Source organism: Arvicanthis niloticus, chromosome 8 (genome assembly GCF_011762505.2).
Source record: "Arvicanthis niloticus isolate mArvNil1 chromosome 8, mArvNil1.pat.X, whole genome shotgun sequence".
NCBI classification, from domain to species: Eukaryota; Metazoa; Chordata; class Mammalia; order Rodentia; family Muridae; genus Arvicanthis; species Arvicanthis niloticus.
In genome coordinates, this window is record NC_047665.1 from 74,480,517 (window position 1) to 74,499,440 (window position 18,924).

Genomic DNA, 18,924 nt, shown 5'->3' on the forward strand with positions numbered 1-18,924 from the left:
AGTATCACATTTTTTCTAAATAAAAGGTGGGGAGGACTGGGTTTGGAAGCACAGACTTATAATCCCAACACATAGGGACTGAGTTGATGCCAGCCTAGACCACCTAGGAAGGCCCTGCTTCAGAAGGGAAAAACAGGAACAAACAAGGCTTGAGGGACTGAAACCCATCTGCCCTTAGTGATCCTTGGAAAACTCATTCCATATATGGCAGTTACCGCTGGGCCAGTGATGCAGTTCAGTGCCACAGAGAGTACTTAGCAAAAGGGAGGCCCACGTTTCAGCCTTAGAATCCCAAAGTGTCACTAGTCTGTGATCGGAAAGTTGACCCAGTCGTTGCTCTAATTGTACAGCCATCACTTTGTTGCTAGTTGGAAGACTATGAGGAAGGTCAGTTAATAGGATCAGAAAGCATTCATTAGTTTCTGCCTCCAGCCATAAGAAACAAGAATTCAGTTTACTGTCTGACCTTAACCAAGAAACTAAACAAGTATGAAGCGCACAGCACAGTGCACAGCAGGAAGCCAAGAACAATGTTCCCTAGAAGAAAAGAAAAAAAAAAAAGCAAATGAGATGAGACCTGGCCAGTCTCATCTTCCTATCTTGAGAGGAGCATCTGGGCTTTGGCTCCTGGTGAGGAAAACACACTTAGGGTCTCCTGGATTTCCTGGGTTGAGAAAATGGAGTTGAAAATGACTGACTCAGAGTGAATATAATTAGAATTTGTATTCAAAATCAGACATGGTGGCACATTCCTGTAATCCCAGCACTCTGGAAGCAGAGGCAGGTGAATCTCTGGGAGGCTAATCAAGGCTAATCTGGTTTATATTGTGAGTTCCAGGCCAGCCAGGGCTACATAGTAAGACCCTGTCACAAAACAAAACCAAAGAGTAGAATTTGTAGTAGAGGACAGGAAAGAATTGTATAGAAAGACAATTCCTCAGAACCTCCTCTTAGGTCTTCACCTGAGTACAGATCAGCACACACTTTTGAAGAAATTACCTGAGAGTCGAGAATGTCCCATCACAGGAAAGGAAGTACACAATCACTGCCTTGGGCAAAGGTATTCACTATGTCTGCATCTCTGTGACCAAAATTCCTGATGGAAACAGCTGGGAGAGGAAGAACTTTACCCTGGGTTTTAGTCCCTCATGGTGGGAAAGGTATAGGGCTGGAGAGCAGGGTAGGGTTTCGGGGGACAGGCCAGGAGCAAGAATGGGGTTGGGACTTGTCCAACCCCTCCCAAAAAAAGATCAGTGGAAGTAGGATTGCCCCCCAACCTTCTCTGCCCAGGAAGCCAGGATAAACTTCCTCTCCCCTTATAAGGTCATGTCCAGCCCCACCTGGAATCCTCCTCATGCTAATGAGGCATCCCCAGAACACTGCTGTGGTCCGTTGTTCACCTGCTTCCCTCTGGGGCACCAGACAGCTCTGTATGCCAGAAGGAGGAAGGCAAAAGGGAGCCAGGGACGAGTAAGTTCCACAGGGCTCCAGTCCAGCTGGGAACACCAGAGTGTAACAGCTCTTAGAAGAGAAGCAGAGGTTTGGGCAGCCTGGGCAGCCAAGTGAGTCCAAGATCCAGTGACTGCTTTGAGAGGGAAAGCTCTTCCCTAAGTGTTACAGCTCAGTAAAGACAGCCACTCTCAAACAGTCCAAGGTGAAATAACTTGTGTGCTTTATTCTATGTGGACAGGGACTATATGTGAGATGGGATATAGGGTAGCTATTTTCTATTAGCTGAGTTTGAGATGTTAGTGATGCTCTATTTGCAAGGGGAAGGACTCCAGGTGCTACATTATGGTCCTCTAAGTGACGTGTCATGGTTACATGTTCCAGAGCAAGTACAGAGACAGGTAGAGATTCCTGGGGTCGGAGATCATTCGTTCTTATGCCTGTCTGGTGGCATAGCCCACTTGCCCTACACCATGGCTCCCCACCAATGATGTACACTCACCCTGAAAGCCCCTAACCCACCCCCAAAGGCTTACATAGCCTTTGTTCCCCCCATTAAAATGAGCTGTCTCACTGAAGCTGCCTCCCAAGCATGTTCTTGCCATGCTCAACACCACCTGAGCTGTCTTAGGTCCCAGCTGCCCAGCCTCATTTCCCCTCCCCGAATCCACCTGCTGTGATCTCTGTTGTGTTGGGAACCACTCTGCCCCACGCTTGGTGGCCAAAAATGTCGCAGACTGCTCCATCAATGTTTGAACCTGTACTGCCAAAAGCCTTGGGGGCTAAGTTGTTAGAGCCCGCACTGCCCCAAGCTGCTTCAGTCCACGGGTCGGAGGTTCAGCAAGAGAGAGAGTGAGGACGGACTCGAAAAATGGAGACCAGACAGAGTGTGATTCAATCCCATTTATTCTTCAGTCTCTCCTCCTAGTCCAAGTCCCAAGTCTTGAGTTCCTAGTCCCTAGTGCCTCCAAGTTCCAAGTTCTTTCTCCAAGTGCTAAGTGCCTACTACCTAATAATAATTTCTTCTGTCTACCTCTCGCCTTTTATATGTCTCACTTCTTACACCTTTAAGTCACACCCTTAACTCATGCCCTTACGTCTTGGCTCTAAATCACACCTTTAAGTCTCACACACCCAAGGGAAAATCCTGGGTATCTAAAACAAGATGTTATCAGAGTGTGCTCAGCTGTTGTAGGCTATTGTAATCAAGTCTCTTGTCAGGGTATATGGCTCAAGATGGCTGCACGGATGACAGCCGCCTTCTGTCGGCTCCCCACACTGTTGATCACATTGCGTCTGCTGGGGAAGTGGAGCCTGAATGGCAGGAAGGTTCAGAACAGCACATAGGCTCATGGCTGCAGGAACATGTGGCAAAGGTCCATATCACAGTGGACACGGAAGCAGTAAACGAGGCTGGAAGCAAGGGCCAGGTATAGCCTCCAGAGGCCTGCCCCAGGCATGTACTTGCATCAGCTAGGTTCCATCCCTAAAGGGTCATGGAGACGTCTACCAAGATTGCAAAGAAAAGCCTGTGAGACTAGGCACTGAATGGCAGTGCCAGATTCCCTTCGAGGAGCCCCAGATGGGACAAGATGTGATGCTGTAAGGATGAAGTTTCATCTCCAATGAAACCCAACATGTTCCTAAAGCATCCAATCCCATTACAGATGGTTGTGAGCCACCAGTGGTTGCTGGAAATTGAACTCAGGTCCTCTGGAAGAGCAGTCAGTGCTCTTAACCACTGAGCCATCTCTCCAGCCCCCTATTAATTCTTTTGTTTGTTTGTTGTTTGTTTGTTTTTTGGAACAAGGTTTCTCTGTATAGCCCTGGCTGTCCTGGAACTCACTCTAGACCAGGCTGGTCTCGAACTCAGAAATCTGCCTGCCTCTGCCTACCAAGTGCTGGGATTAAAGGCGTGCGCCACCACTGCCTGGTCCCGTATGAATTCTTTTTTTTTTTTTTTTATTGGATATTTTATTTACAGTTCAGATGCCATCCCCTTTCCCCATTTCCCCTCCCTAGAAAACCCCTATCCCATGCCCCCTTTTCCTTTTTGCTTTTATACAATTTTTTTTAATGTTAATCAAAGGCTTTATAAGTTTGGTAATGCTCAATCAGAAGTGTAACCCAATACCCAACCTAGATATATCAACTATCTTTGACTGGTGGAGACACATGAACATCTGCCTCCATGCCTCCTCCTCTTTCTCCCTCTTTCTCTCTCTCTCATCACCTAGCTTCTCCTCTCCTTACTCCTTCTCCCCCCCCCCCCCATTAATTCTTAAAATGTCTTCAAGGTGCCTTTCCTGTTATCCCATTGAAAAGTACATAACTTTCCTTTAATGGATCTAATAATCTCTGTCTCTCTTTCTCTGTCTCTCTCCCTTTGTTTCTCATTCAAACTGCCACAGTGCATAAACTAGCGTGTTTTATTATGGCATTATCATACACATGCTATTATACTTTGCTCTTACCGCTCACAACTTTAGACGCATTATTTTCTGACCATTGTGTTTCCCCACCTTTCTCCACTTGTCCTTCTCAGTAAACGTGGCTAAAAGCAGCCACTGATAACCAATGCTATGGCCAAATGCTCTATGCTTTCTTGGAATTTCCTCTGCCAGATTGCTTAGTTTATTACTTGGGAATTCAGCCTCACTCCATTTCTAAGGACACGGGCAAAATGTAGACTAATTATCTGGCAGATTGTGATACAGCTGGGCTGAGGCTCAGTGCCCAGTAGAGCCCTTCTTCCCATCGGAAACTGCCTGCACTCTCTCTCTCTCTTGTCAGCATTTCTATTGACTTTCTGGTTTTCTGCACTCCCACAGCATTGCCCTTGAACTCTTCTCACAGCGTGGTGCGGCTTTTCAGCCTACTGATCCAGATCCTGTCACAAACCAGTCTCAAAGGTCCAAGAGCCACAGGACCAACTGAAACAATGGCTCTACTTCTTTTATATTAGTTTCCCATTTAGATATGTTTTTAGCCTCTGTGATCACAATTTTTGGCAGAAACACAGAAAGAAATATTTATTTATTTATTTATTTAATGTATATAAGTACACCATTGCTCTCTTCAGACACACCAGAATAGGGTATCAGACTCCATTGCACATGTGAGCCACCATGTGGTTGCTGGGAATTGAACTCAGGACCTCTGGAAGAGTAGCCAATGCTCTTAACCACTGAGCCATCTCTCCAGCCCAGAAATATTTATTTTGACTCATAGGTTCAGATGGTCTCATTCCATCTTGGAAGGAAGGCGCAGCAAAGTGTTCATCTGAGTTAGCGGGGGCAGGATGTGACTGACCAGAGGTTGCCACTTCCCTGTAGAACAGGAAGCAGAGGAAAACACTGGGACCAAGGGCCAGGTATAGCTTTCAAAGGTTATACCTAGTGAAGTATCACTATCTAGACTGTTCCTCCCGACGGTTCCGCAGCCGCTCAGAACAGTACCATTAGCTGAGGAACAAGTGTTGGAACCTGAGCCAGTGGGGGCATTTTATTTTCAAATCATAACAGTGAGAAGTAATTCGTGTTCTCTGAATGAAAGACCTCCTAACTATGGACCACTGAATAAAGTACTTAGTAAGGTATTTCCATTTAATATCTTTTTAAATTTTTATTTGAATTTGAATATTTATTTTAAGTGTATGGGCATGTATGTAGGACATATGTGCTAAAAGTATGTATGTTTAGAAACTTCCGGAGTGTCTTTACTGAACCATTTCACATTCCCACCAGCAATGAAGGGAGTTCCTGGGACTCCACCCTGCTTGGTTCTTGGTGCTGTCAATATTCTGGACATTGCCCTTGTAATACGCATGCACTAACATCTCATTATTATCTTAATTTGCATTGCCTAGATGGCATATGGTATGGATCTCTTGGTATGTTTATTTAGTATGTATATATCTTTGGTATGGTATCTGTTAAAGTCTTTGGCTCTTTTTCTTTTAAGATTAACTCTTACTTTTGTGTCTTTTTGTGTGCATATGTGTGTAGGTGCTTGTGGAGGCCTGTGCATTGGGTTCTCTGGAGCTGAAGTGACATGTAGTTGTGAGCTGCCAGACATGGGTGCTGGGTGCTGAACTTGGGTCCTGCAAGAGCAATAATTGCTCTTAAATGCTGAACCATCTCGCCATCCCTGGCCTATTTTTAAACTGAGTTTTTAATTAAATAGATGCATTTTAAACTTTATTATTTTATTAAACGCTTATAGGTATGTCTGGTTATCATTTGTGTGCCCAGTACCTGAGGAGGCTAGAAGAAGGCTTTGGGATCCCCTGAAATGGTGCTGGGACTTGAACCTGGGTTCTCTGAAAGAGCAAGGTGATGCCTGGCCTTTAACTTCTGAGCCATTTCTCCAGTCCAAATTGACTGATTTTTCCCCCCTTTTTTTGGTTTTTCAAGACATGGTTTCTCTGCAGCTCTGGCTGTCCTGGATCTTGCTCAGTAGATCAGTCTGTCCTGGAACTCAGAGATGGAACTCGAGGTGGAACTCAGATCCACCTGCCTCTGCCTCCTGAGTGCTGGGATTAAAGGCGGGCAGCACCACCACCTAGCTGAGTTGATTGATTTTTAAATGTTAAACATAGTTCTGTTCTTGGACTTGATACATTATAATTTGAAAATATTGTTGGTGCATGGAACAAAATCTCAGGCTTCATCGTGGCCTGGAGCGGTAGCGTGGACCACCGACACCAGCATGTCATCTGGTGGCATTGTGGACAACTGTGGTCGTTCTAAGAGGTCCAATCCAGAAAGCAAACCTTTGCCAGGGGATCCGGCAGCCGGGCGGCGGTTCGGGGGCTGAGTCTGTGTTTGCACAAGCTCCAGGCTGCTGTACAAAACCCAGCAACTCACAGATCATACTGGGCAGTGAGGGCATGTTGACCTCCGCCTTCTCACTCACGTGTTTCGGCCATCTTGTCTCCAACCCCGCCTCTCTCCCTCGCACGCCCTTTGCTCCGTTTTTCTTTCCCACCTCTCCATCACTTATTTGTTCATCGCAGTGATGCATGCTGTCATGCCCGGCCACAAGGCTGGCATCCCTAGGTGTCTTGTGGTCGCAGTTCTTGAGTTTTCACTGGCTAGTTCTTTTTTATATGTCACCCTCCTCTCTCCCAGCTACACTGTTTCCGCTAAGAATTCTACTGATAGGGCCAAAGTGAGTTTGGTCCCCAGAACCCACTTACAGGTAGGAGGAGAGAATGGACCGTGCAAAGTTGTCCTCTGACCTCCAGAGTTGTGTGTGGATCTGATTCCATGCCTCTTACACACAGGCAGACAATCACAGCAAAAATTAGAAGAAAGAACCATTAACTTGAGAAGCCTCTCTTGTGAGACGGCTTCTTGTTTTCTTTGCTGTCTGGAGGATATGCTTCATCTGTAACTTTAGGCAGTTTAATTTGTATTGTCATGCTTTTGTCCAGGCTGCTCTGGGACTTACAGCAATCCACCTGTCTCAGTCATCTGGGTGCTGGGGTTCCAGTTTGAGCCAGTCATATCCTACCATAGTTTGATTATAATATGAATTTATCTTCAGGTTTATTGAGCTTCTTGAATTTATGTGTTCATTTCTGTTATCAAATTTGGGGAGTTTATGGTGAAAATTTCTTCTTGTAAGGTCTGTGCCCCTTTCTCATTTCCTTTTTAGTTTGGAAGACTCATCATGTATATTGGTTGGCTTGGAAATATCCCATAAGTTCTTTAGCATTCTTTGTGTGTATGTGTGAGAATGGGTGTGTGTGTGTGTGTGAGAAAGGGTATGTGTGTGTGGGGGGGGGACAGAGACAGAGAGAGACAGAGAGACTCTCTATACAAACCAAGCTAGTTGTGTGTTTGTATCCTCTGCCTTGGTCTTTTAGATGTTGGGATCAAGGACGTGAGCACCATGCCTGGCTTACTTTACCTGACCTTTTCCATTTATTTTTCTTTGTTGCTCACAAGGCTTCATAACTTCAAATGATCTGTCTTACGTTCGTTCTTTCTGTTTCTTCCTTTTTCCCCACTATATTTGTTTTCCTGAGTCAGGGTCATGTTGGAGGTCAGAGGATTGTCTGGCTTTTACATAGGTTCTGGGGATTTGAACTCATGCTGTCTGGATAGTGCTACAAGCACCATTAGTCACTGAGCCATTTTGCCACCCTCAGTAATCATTTCATGGACTTCCTTTTACTGACTGCATTCTCTCCTCCAGCTGACTGTCTATCATTATTATGGGTATTTTTAGTTCTTTGCTAAATAATTCATAAATCCTTTGAACTTGAAAATTATGCCCAGCACACAGCGGGGCTCGGTGATGTGTACTTGTGTTGCTTGCATGCAGGAGGTGGAAGCTGGAGCATCAAGAGTTCAAGCCCAACCTCTTCTATACAGTGAACTCAGGACCAGCCTGTCTTTCTTGTCCTGAGCATGAAACCTCTTCCCTCCCCTGGAGTCTCTCAGTAGTTCTTCAGTGGACCTGCCCTGCCCTGTCCTGTGCTGTGGTCCTCCCCTTCGTTCTCCGCAGAGCTTCAGTGAGCAGCCGTGCTGCTTTCTCATCTGTGTCTGAGTCAGACAGGCGGGATCCTTTGGGTACCTGTGACATCACATCCATATTTTCTGCTCTCTTCCTCCCACTGAGGGAGAAGCCAGGAGTCAAGATTTTCTCCAGACCGTTCCAGAAGTTACTGGAGACAAAATTCCATATACTTTCTTACCTGCTTCGTTAGTTTTGTTTTGTTTTATTTGAGACAGGGTCTTAAACAGCCTAGGCGAGCCTCAAACTTGCCATGTCAACAAGGATAACCAGACTCTGGTCCTCTGTGTCCTCCCCATCTCAGATACAAGCATACATCAGCACACGCAGGCTTCTTCTTTCTTTGATGGAGTTATTTATAGCTTTGAACTCTCACCTAGATGCCTTTTTTTTTTTTTTTTTTTTTTTTTTTTGACTGGCTCCATATACCTGTCTATCTGAAGATCGTGTCTTCATGGGGAAACAGTATTGCAGGCTCCCCATCCCAGTCTTTCCCTGATATCACACCCTTTAAATCATTGTCTTCAAATTTCATAGATGTTCTTTTAGAAAGAGTATTTGTTGCTAACTCTGATGCAAATGAAAACTGTTTCAATTATTAATCAAGCACCTAATTGAGATATTATTAGCAAGTTCACAGTAATAGTGAGAATGATGACATTAGTGTTAAAAAAGGTGAAGGAAACATGAGAGCAAGCCTTTAAGTACTATATCTGTGTCTGTCTTGGCTGGGGATTTAATGATTTCCTTAAGCTAGTCACTGGCAGAGAGTACGTGCTGTCAATGCAGACTTTGCTGTTGTTAGAATTCACATAGAAAAAATACTTACTACCTCAATCATCAATTGAAAAGAGAGCTTATTTTCTTTTGGTTTTTGAAACAGAGCCTAATGTAACTCAAGCCGGCTTGAGATTTGTTGTGTAGCCAAATATGGCCTCCTTATCCTCCAGCCCCTATTCCCAAAGGCTGCGATTACGGGCATACACTACCATATCTAGACTAAAAGATATATTTATAACTTGGGGAGAAATTTTGAAAATATATTTTGAGCCAGGCATGGTAACACATGCCTTTAATCCCAGCACTCAGGAGGCAGAGGCAGGTGGATGTTTAATTTTGAGGCTACTCTGATCTATATAGTGAGTTCCAGGGTAGCCAAAGCTACACAGTAAGAACCTGTCTTCAGAGAAATAATATATTTTGAGAAGTTATTGTTGCTGTTTTGCCACAAATCATGGACTTCCCGTTTATACTAGCAGAGATTATTAGTCTAATACAATAGCCAGGCAGCTATGTACACTTGACTGTGTACTGTACAAGATTATCCAGAACTTAGTGTACTTTGCTTAGTATCATTTAGCAGAATGAATTACCCAAAAATAATCTGTGGGAGGAAAGTATTAAAAGACGGCCACACACTGGCAAATGTTAATAAGTGTTGACATGCACTAGGCGGTCCCTGAGTGACAGTCGCTGCTCTGAGCACTTGGAGTAACTTTTGGAACTCTGACAACTAAGAAGTTCCTAGAACTTCTCAGGCAGAAGCAGATACAAGTACTTCAGTCCGGCAGATGAACCTGAGGCCTTGAATGGGGAAACAACTTGCCCAAGATTACGTAGCTCCTCGCCTGCACAGCCGGAGTAATTGTCTGTGGCTCAGTGAGCAAGAACTCTATGTGACTGGGAAGACAGGGATGCCATTGATTTCCAAGGAGCTTATTTTGAAGATGTTTAGATACAATGCACTTTAATGGCTAGAACTCTGGTGCCAGTCTTCCTTTTCTTCCTTTTCTTTTGAAGACGGGGCCTCATTACACAGGCATCAAACTCACAGCGATCCACCTGCCTCTGCTTCCTGAGTGCTGGGATTGTAAATATGTAGTGTGCCGTCCTATTGGCTAGTTGTTATTTTCTAGTCTCTAATTTTTATTTTACATGTATGAGTATTTGCCAAAATGCATGCATGAGCATAACATGTGTGCCTGGTGCCTGCAGACACCAAAAGAGGGTGTCAGACAACCGGGAGCTAGAATTCCAGGCAGTCACGAGCCATCCACCATGTTGGTGCTGGGAACCAAACCAGGTCCTCTGCAAGAGCAGCAAGTGTTTTTAAGCACTGAGTCATCTCTCTAGCCCCATAGATGGTATTTTTTTTTTAAGTTGAATATATAAATAACTGCATAAGGAATATCAATACAGGGTTATTTAAAAGCAAGTATTTTTATTACACAATTATTCACTATAGTTAATAACATTGAGATAATGAGACGTTTTCCTTCCTTGTTCAAGAATTCTCTTCTTTGAGTCTTGGTTTAGTAATGGTGCATCAATGGATTGACTTGTCTTTTTAAATTTTCTTTTACTTGTCGCTGCTTGTTACAAATTTTCACTTTCTATCCATGTGGACGTGGGAGAGGAATTTCCAACTAATATGTTATCCTCACCTACCTTCTGCCCAGGGATGTTACGCCACATCTGGAGATGTTTCTTCCACAAACAACTTGGAAGAGCAAGGTGGTACTCACATTTAGCAGACTGGCACCAGCAATTCCTCTGAGCAGCCTCCAGTATACAGGGCACTTCTTGAACTAGAGAATATCAGTAGTGCCAAGTCAGAGGGACTGGGGTACGTGTCATTTCCAGAACACAGTGGTAAGAAAAAGTTTTATATGATACCTTGTTTTCAAGTAAAAATACTGATTTTTTTAGTTTATGTGTATAAGTGTTGTGTGCCCACATGTGTGTATGGGAACATGTGTGTATGGGAACATGTGTGTATGGGAACATGTGTGTATGGGAACATGTGTGTATGGGAACATGTGTGTAAGGCATCTCATGAAGACCAGAAGAAGACACTGGATCCCTGGAGCTGGAGATATAGACTGTTATCATACGGATGCTGGGAAACAAAACCAGATACTCTGTAAGAGAAACACCTTCTCTTAACTACTGATTAAGTCACTGGCCCTTAATTATTATTTTTGAGAGCAAGATTTCATGTAGCCCAGACTGGCCTCAAACTAGCTATGCAGCCAAGGGTGACCTTGAACTTCTGATCCCGCTGCCTCCACCTCCCGAATTCTAGGATTATGCCACCATGCCATTTATGAGATCTTGGGCCTAGAACCCAGGGCTTTGTGTGTTCTAGGCAAGCACTCCATCAACTGAGCCACATCCCTGGCATCAAATACTGCTTATTGTCTAGTTATGATAATTGATTCCAAACATATTATCACTAATAAGCTCCACCAAACACTAAGAAGGTTTTTGCTAGATGCCAGTATGGATCTTACTGTATTTTTCTTTAAAAAAAAAAAAAAAAGACCAGAATGCTAGTTTTTAATTATATTTCTTTATTTTGTGTGTGTGTGTCTGTGTGTCTGTCTGTGTATGTGCATGAGAAAGAGAGTGAGGAAAAGGAGAACATGTGGAAGCCACGGGGCACATGTAGAGGTCAAAGGTCAATGTTCAGGACCAGTTCTCTCCCTCCACCCTCTGGATCCTGGGCAGCCAGGATCCTGGATCAGGCCATCAGTCTTGCTGGTATACATCTTTATCTGCTGAGCTACCTCATTGGCCCACGGTAACTTTTTATTGGCCTAAGGTACACTGCTTCAAAGCATAGTTTCATTTAAAAAGAAGGGCAAGAAGTCAGCTGCCACCTGGCTTATGATGCGAGTATAAAATCAAAGGGAAATGAATGAGATGAAACTAGGGAAAGCAGTCATCCTTGCCTTGAATGGCCTGCCGGAGACGTTCGCGAGGTCAGATCACTGAGGTGTTTTGTTGCTTTCCTTGGGGGTAAAGTTCCCAGGTGCCTTTGCTCTTCCTTACAGTATCTTTTTAGAATGAGGCAGGACACTGCATCTGGAGCTCCTCTGTGGTCTCTTCCTGTTCCATGACACTCTGATTGTCTTTCATATCATGGCAGAGTTTACCTTACACAGAGGAGAGACATGGTGGTACTCAGGTGGAGGCTCAGTGTTTATAAGGGCTGGCTGCTTTCCAGACAACCTGAGTTCCTTCCTCAGTACCCAGTTCAGGCAACTCACACCCACCTATAAGTCCAGGTCTAGAGGGTCTAGCGCCCTCTTCTGGCCTACACACACCTAGCATTCTCTCTGTCTCTGTCTGTCTGTCTGTCTGTCTGTCTCTCTCTCTCTCTCTCTCTCTCTTACTCTCTTTCTCCTTTCAGGACAGGATCTCTCTCTCTAGCCCTGGCCGACCTGGAACTCTCTATGTAGACTAGGCTGGCTTCAAACTGACAGAAATCTGTTGGGGGCCGACTTTTAGCAGAAAGCGGCTATCAGCTTTGCAGCCATCTTGAGCCATATACCCTGACATGAGACTTGAATTACAATAGCCTACAACAGCTGAGAACACTCCGATAATCTTGGTTTAGATACCTTGAGATTAAAGGTGCATGAGATTAAAGGTGTGTGAGATTAAAGGTGTGTGATTTAAGAGTATGACTTAGAAGTATAGAGATCAGAGTTAGAGACAAGACCTAAGGGCATGATTAAAGGTGTAACTTAGAGGCGTGGCTTAGAATCAGACTATAGAAGACAGAACCAGACAAGAGAGAGAGATTCATACACATCAGACATTAGGTAGAATCTGCCCTCACCCTCTCTCTTGCTGAACCCCGACCTGCAGACCGGAGCAGCAGCTTGGGCCGGGATACAGTGTCCGCCCAAACGTGGGTTGGCCCAGGCCGAGACATTTTGCTCAGGCCGAGACATTTTTTGGCCGCCCCAACGTGGGACTAGTGCGGTCCCCAACATTATTTTGGCGCCCGAACAGGGACTCGAGCTTGGGCCCCAACAGAAATCAGCCCCTCCCATCTTTCCCAAATGTTGACAGTAAAAGTGTGTACCACCCTTTCATGCCTTATATCTTTTTTTAAAAAACAAATTTAGAAAAGTTCATTCAGCATCATACAAGCATTCCAGCACTGGGCAGGCTTCATTGCATTAGCAGTTATGTATCCAAGAGTTCTTTATCTAAGTTTAAGAAGGGAGGGAGGAATTGGGAAGGATTTTGTTATGCTTACTTCCCTTGGCCATTACAGTAGGGGAGGTGGAAGGACAGAGGAAGGGAAAACAGCTCCCAGTTCATAAAGTGGAGCCAGGCCTGGTAACTCATCCTGAATCCCAACATCCAAGAGACAAAAGTAGGATGGTTGCAAGTTTGAGGCCAGCCTAGGCTACATTGTGATTTCCAGACCAACCAGGGGTATGTGGCAAGGCCCTGCCAAAAAAAAAAAAAAAAAAAAAAAAAAAAAAAAAAAAAAAAAAAAAAAAACAGAACAACAAAAACAACACATCCTTTAGCAAATTATAAAACAACAGGTTAGATGTGGAGAGGTACACAGGAAAAGATCAGAGTAATTCTTACCCAAGTGGGGTAAGAAGTCTTAGTACTCACTGGTTATACGCATGTGCACAAACGTGTTATTTTTAGACTGTTAGCATGTTCCATTTACCTATTTACATATTGTGTGTGTGTGTGTTACTTAGGACAAAATCCAAGGAGTGTGTGCATCTGTTTGTGTGTTTCTGTCTGTGTGAGCTTGTTTGCTCGACAGTTTATACCTCAACTCTGCCAAGCACGATGGTAAATATGACAGGCACTGTTTCAAAAATCTGTAACATGCTAAAAAGATTTGAAAAGACTATTTTCAATACAAAGCTAACGGCAAATGTGTCCAAACAGTCTGGAACCCCGCCAAAGGAAAACTACAAGCAAACGTATGTATGTTTGTGAATGGTGTATGTGTGTGCATGTATGTGTATATTTGTGTGGTGTGTGTGTTGCATGTGTGTGTGTATATGTGCATGTATATGTGTATATGGTGTGTATATATTTGTGTGTGTAGTGTATGTGTGTGTGTGTATTTGTGTGGTGTGTGCGTTCATGTCTGTGTATCAGAGGACAATTTGCAGGATTTCTCTCCTTCCACCATGAGTTCTGGGGATCAAACTCAGGTCATCTTACCAGGAAGTGCCCACTGAGCCATCTCACAGGCTCTAAGCACCCACGTTTAACAAAACCTCGTTGTTGATGTTTCTCTGGGTCTAGTGGCTGAGGATTCTGCTGACGATACACTTTGCAGAAAAGCAAAGTCAGAACCTGAGAACAGAGAAATATTTAAGTTCTAGACCAGTTTGGGGGTAACCTTCTATATACAAAACGTTCAGAAGCAGCAGTGGCGATTATTAAACACTTGCTCAGTGTTTTATGTTTCACTACATCCTTCTCTACCTTTGTTTGTTTGTTTTGTTTTGTTTTGTTTTGTTTTGTTTTGTGTAGAGACAAAGTTTCTCTGTGTAGCTCTGGCTATCCTGGAGCTTGCTCTGTAGATCAGGCTCGAACTCACAGAGATCTGCATGCCTCTGCCTCTTGAGTGATGGAATTAAAAGCATGTGCCACCATGCCTGGTCATATTTATTCATTTCTGAGGTTCAGTTCTCATTAGGTTGCCCAGGCTGACCTCCATATCCTGGGTTCAAGCAATGTGTCTGCCTTTGCGTCTCCAGTAGCAAGGAACAGGTGGGCAGGACTCCCCCGGCCCCTGTTTTAGCTATGTGTTTCAGTTCAGAGAGTCCAGTGAAATGCAGGGAGCCATTTGTGTCATAAATACCCTGAGGGGCTGAGATATCTCTGCTGCTGTGTGGGGCTGAAAGATACAAGATGAATACACTGTGCTGTCTGCATACTGTACTTAGAGTTAGTGAGAAAGCCAAGCTCTTCCAGGGCACATCAGGAGAGATGCGGATGCAGGAAGCCCAAGAAAAGTTTGGGAGAAGATAATCTTGCCAGTCAGATGGGATGGAAGGGAATGACATTTCAAACTGATTTAAAAACAATAGCAAGAGCCCAGCATGTAGATAACTGCACACTGTTTCAATTGATTCCACTTCCGGCCAAGATGGGATGACAGTGATCGGATTACTCTTCCATCTGAAATGGAGGAATTCACAAAGCCATGTGGATCAGACACTGCACAATAGGAGTGGAGGTCAGGAATTCCTGGGGTGGGTACACATGAGGAAATATAGGAAATTATCTTAGTTTACAGCCTGGAAGAGCTTCCGTGGTACACTTAGAGTGGGGGGCACGTGGAGCCTGCGCACCTCCACGGACCATAGTACTCTGAATTTACATTGCAGGAACTGGCAAAGAGCAGGCAGAGCATTTTACAGATGGGAAGAGTTCCTGAGTCTCAGCCACTGCGCTGGGCATTAGTGGCAGACCCTCCGGAGGCTGCAGGAGCAAACTGCCAGGTCACCCCTGAACGTGAAGCCCAGTTCCTCACAGCACAGGTACTCAAAGAATCTTGCCTCGGAGCATGGGAAAGGCAGCTCTCAAAGTCTCCGTTCCTCCTTACTACCAACGCTTTAAAGAGGCTTTGAGAATGTTGACCTTCTTACACATAATAGAAAGCCAGGCAGACATCTGCAGGGATGGAAGACTATCCAGCATGAGAGGAGGGAACTTAGCCACATTTCTCGTGTATTAGTCACTTTCCTATGGTTTTCATAAAATGCCCTGACAAAGACGACTGAAGGAGAAAAGGTTTATTTTGCTCAGGGCTCCTGGTGGGGGTCAAGGCAGCTGGACTGTGAGGCGGCTGGTCACGCACACTGAGAAAGCAGAGACAAAGGAGCGCTTGGCTCAGCTCACTTTCTCCCGCTTGCTCCGTCCAGGCCAGCACATGGCGTGGTGCTGCTCATGGTCAGGATGCTTTTCTTCACAGACATCCCCAGAGGGTTGTTTCCATGGAGATCCTAAATCCACCAAGTTGACAGGCTTAACCTTTATAAACACCCAATAAACAATTACCAAGTATGTAAACACACAGGAAAATACAATAAAAATTAGGGAAAAATCAATAGAAACAGTCCAAAAGTGACACTTATTAAGTTAGACAAAGGTGGAACTAATAGAAAAATATTTTAACACAGTTTTGCTTTTGCTTTTTTTTTTTTTTTTTTTTTTTTTTTTTTTTTTTTTTTTTTTTTTTTTTTTTTTTTTTTTTTGGTTTTTCGAGACAGGGTTTCTCTATGTCCTGGCTGTCCTGGAACTCACTCTGTAGACCAGGCTGGCTTCGAACTCAGAAATCCACCTGTCTCTGCCTCCCAAGTGCTGGGATTAAAGGCGTGCGCCACCACTGCCGGCTAACACAATTATTTAAAACTATATTTTGTATGCTTAAAATCTAAAGGGAAAATGACAATGTAGCAAAATAGAAGTTATAAAAGAAATGACTTTCTAGATATAAAAACTACACCACCTACTGTGAAAAATATAGTAGAGGAGATTAATAGATTAAATGCAGCAGAAAAAAATTTAAAAAGCAGACTACGTGCAAATAAAAACTATCAAAAATGAGCACTGGGAGAAAATCTGAGGGAAGCAAAATAAGACAGCACTGAGTTGTGAGGCTCACAGAGCACACTGTGCATGTCGTGAGGCGCTTGGCAAACTGCTTGAGTAGGCTGCGTGTGAAGAGGTTTATTTAGCTCACAGTCTCGAAGGTTCAGATACAAGATGAGGCAGCCCTGTTGCTCTGGGCCTATAGTGAGAACAGAAGGCAGCAATGGTGGTAGCAGTTAACAAGGGGATTTGTGATATTTCTGAACAGGAAGCAGAGAGACAGACAGACTGGCATTTCCCAATCCCTGTCAAGACTGCCTGTGAACTGAGAGTCCCTCTGAATCCTGCTCAGCACCTCCTGGAAACCAAGCTTTAAAATAAAACATAAATAAAAGTCCACCTCTTATTAGGCCTGGGGGCACATGAGTGCCATGGAGCATGTGTAGGGGGTCAGTGGACAACGCTGTGGAACGGGTTTCCTCCTTCCACCTTCACATGGGATGTGGGACCAAACTCGGGTTGCAAGGCTTGCATACCAAAGGTCTGTAAGCACAGAACCACCTCCATCCCTGAAAAACCATAGCACAGGGCTTGGGGTGTCATTTAATGCTATAGCACTTGTCTAGCAAGTGTAAGACCCTGCATCTTGTCTCCAGCACCAAATAAATAACAAAATCCCACATTGCATCCCTGCATCCGAGATGAAGGTTGATGTAGTCTGCATGTCTATCTTGATCATTGCTGGGCCAGTGAGTTTCATCCTTAGGCTATTAGGAATTTAGAAGTTCTTTGGTTTTCATTTTCTTGAAGTGTTAGGGATTGAACCCAAGTTCTTGTACATGCTAGGCAAACGCTCTACCACTTAGCTACATCTCTAGACCAGTATTTTACATGTAAAACCCAGAGAAAATCAAGCCGGGGTAGCTGGAGCAGTATGTAAAAGTCTTCATGTTCTCTACCACACAGACTGAGGAGCAGAAGGTACGTCTGTATGGGTAGGGCCAGGGGCATAGATACGCAGAACAAAGCAGATGCATAATTTGGAGAGACAGATCAAGGAAGGTTCTGGATCCTGGTAGCAGCTGTTTCCAGCCAGTTCCTGTGCTTCTCAGCTTTACCTTAAATTCTGTGAAATGCTGGGGTTTGTCACATACATGCAAAGGCCTAACCTTATTACCGATGGTGCATTTGTTTTGAGTCATTGTGATGGCTTGTATATGCTCAGCCCAGGGAGTGACACTATTAGAATGTGTGGCCCTGTTGGAGTAGGTGTGTCACTGTGTGTCACTGTAGGTGTGGGCTTTAAGACCCTCCTCCTAGCTTCCTGGTAGCCAGTATTCTGCTAGGAGTCTTCAGATGAAGATGTAGAACTCTCAGCTCCTCCTGCACCATGCCTGCCTAGATGCTGCCATGTTCCTGCCTTGATGATAATGGACTGAACCTCTGAACCTGTAAGCCAGCTCCAATTAAATGTTGTCCTTATAAGAGTTTGGTCATGGTGTCTGCTCACAGCAGTAAAACCCTAATTAAGATAACCATGTTGAGTGTGGAGGACCTCTCTGGTGTGCAATGTCCACCAGGAGGGTGAGCATCGGCTCAGAGAGCAAGTGCCAGTTACTTCTCTGCATCTATGCTGAGTTCTATGGGAGTATGTGAGACAGATGTGCCAAAGCAAGTAACTGCTTACCTCTTCAGCAAGGAAACAGTGGAGAGGCCAGGGTCCTACCAGTCCCCTTCCAAGGACCCTTATGACATGAGACACATAACCATGGAGGGGGAAAGTCCACTAATAATTAGAAAAAAATCAATCAAATCATTAGAAACACCCAAGAAACAATATCCACTTTTAATTTAAAAAAAAAAAAAAAGATGGAGCTAGTTGAGAAAGACACAGATACAGTTGTTGAAGCTACCACATAAAAGGGGCAGGGAAAACTAAGGTGGGAATCTTGGCAGTAGTGGCACAGGGCTTTAATTCCAGTGCTCAACGGACAGAGGCAGGCAGATTTATGAGTTCAAGGCCAGCCTGGTCTACAGAGCAAGTTCCAGGACAGCCAGAGTTACATAGAGAAACCTTATCTTGGGAAAAAACCCACCACCACCACCACCACCACCACCACCAACAACAACAACAACAACAACAACAACAAAAACCAAAAAAGGATGAGACTGGGAACAAAAACATTAAATTGGCAAACCCTGAAAGCTCCCCGGTTAGGATGTGACTCAGTTGTCAGAGCAGTGCCTAGACTACACCGAGGCCTGGGTTCAACCCCAGCCTAAGTCTGTGGTGGCACCTGCCTGTGAGCTCTGCTCTTGGGAGGTAAGAGCAAGACAGGAAGCTCAAGGTCATTGGACTCCACAATGAGTGTGAGGCCAGCCTGGGCTGCATGAGACTCTGTCTTTAAACAAACAAGTTGCAGAGAAAGCATACCTACCCAGGCACGGAATAGAGGAGAGCTAGGAAAAGAGGGTTTGCAGAACTGGGGCAGGTGGTGGGATGACTTTGGGTAAAAGCTTTTGCTCCACAAACCAGATCCCCAGGGCCTACCAAGGAAGGAGAGAACCAAC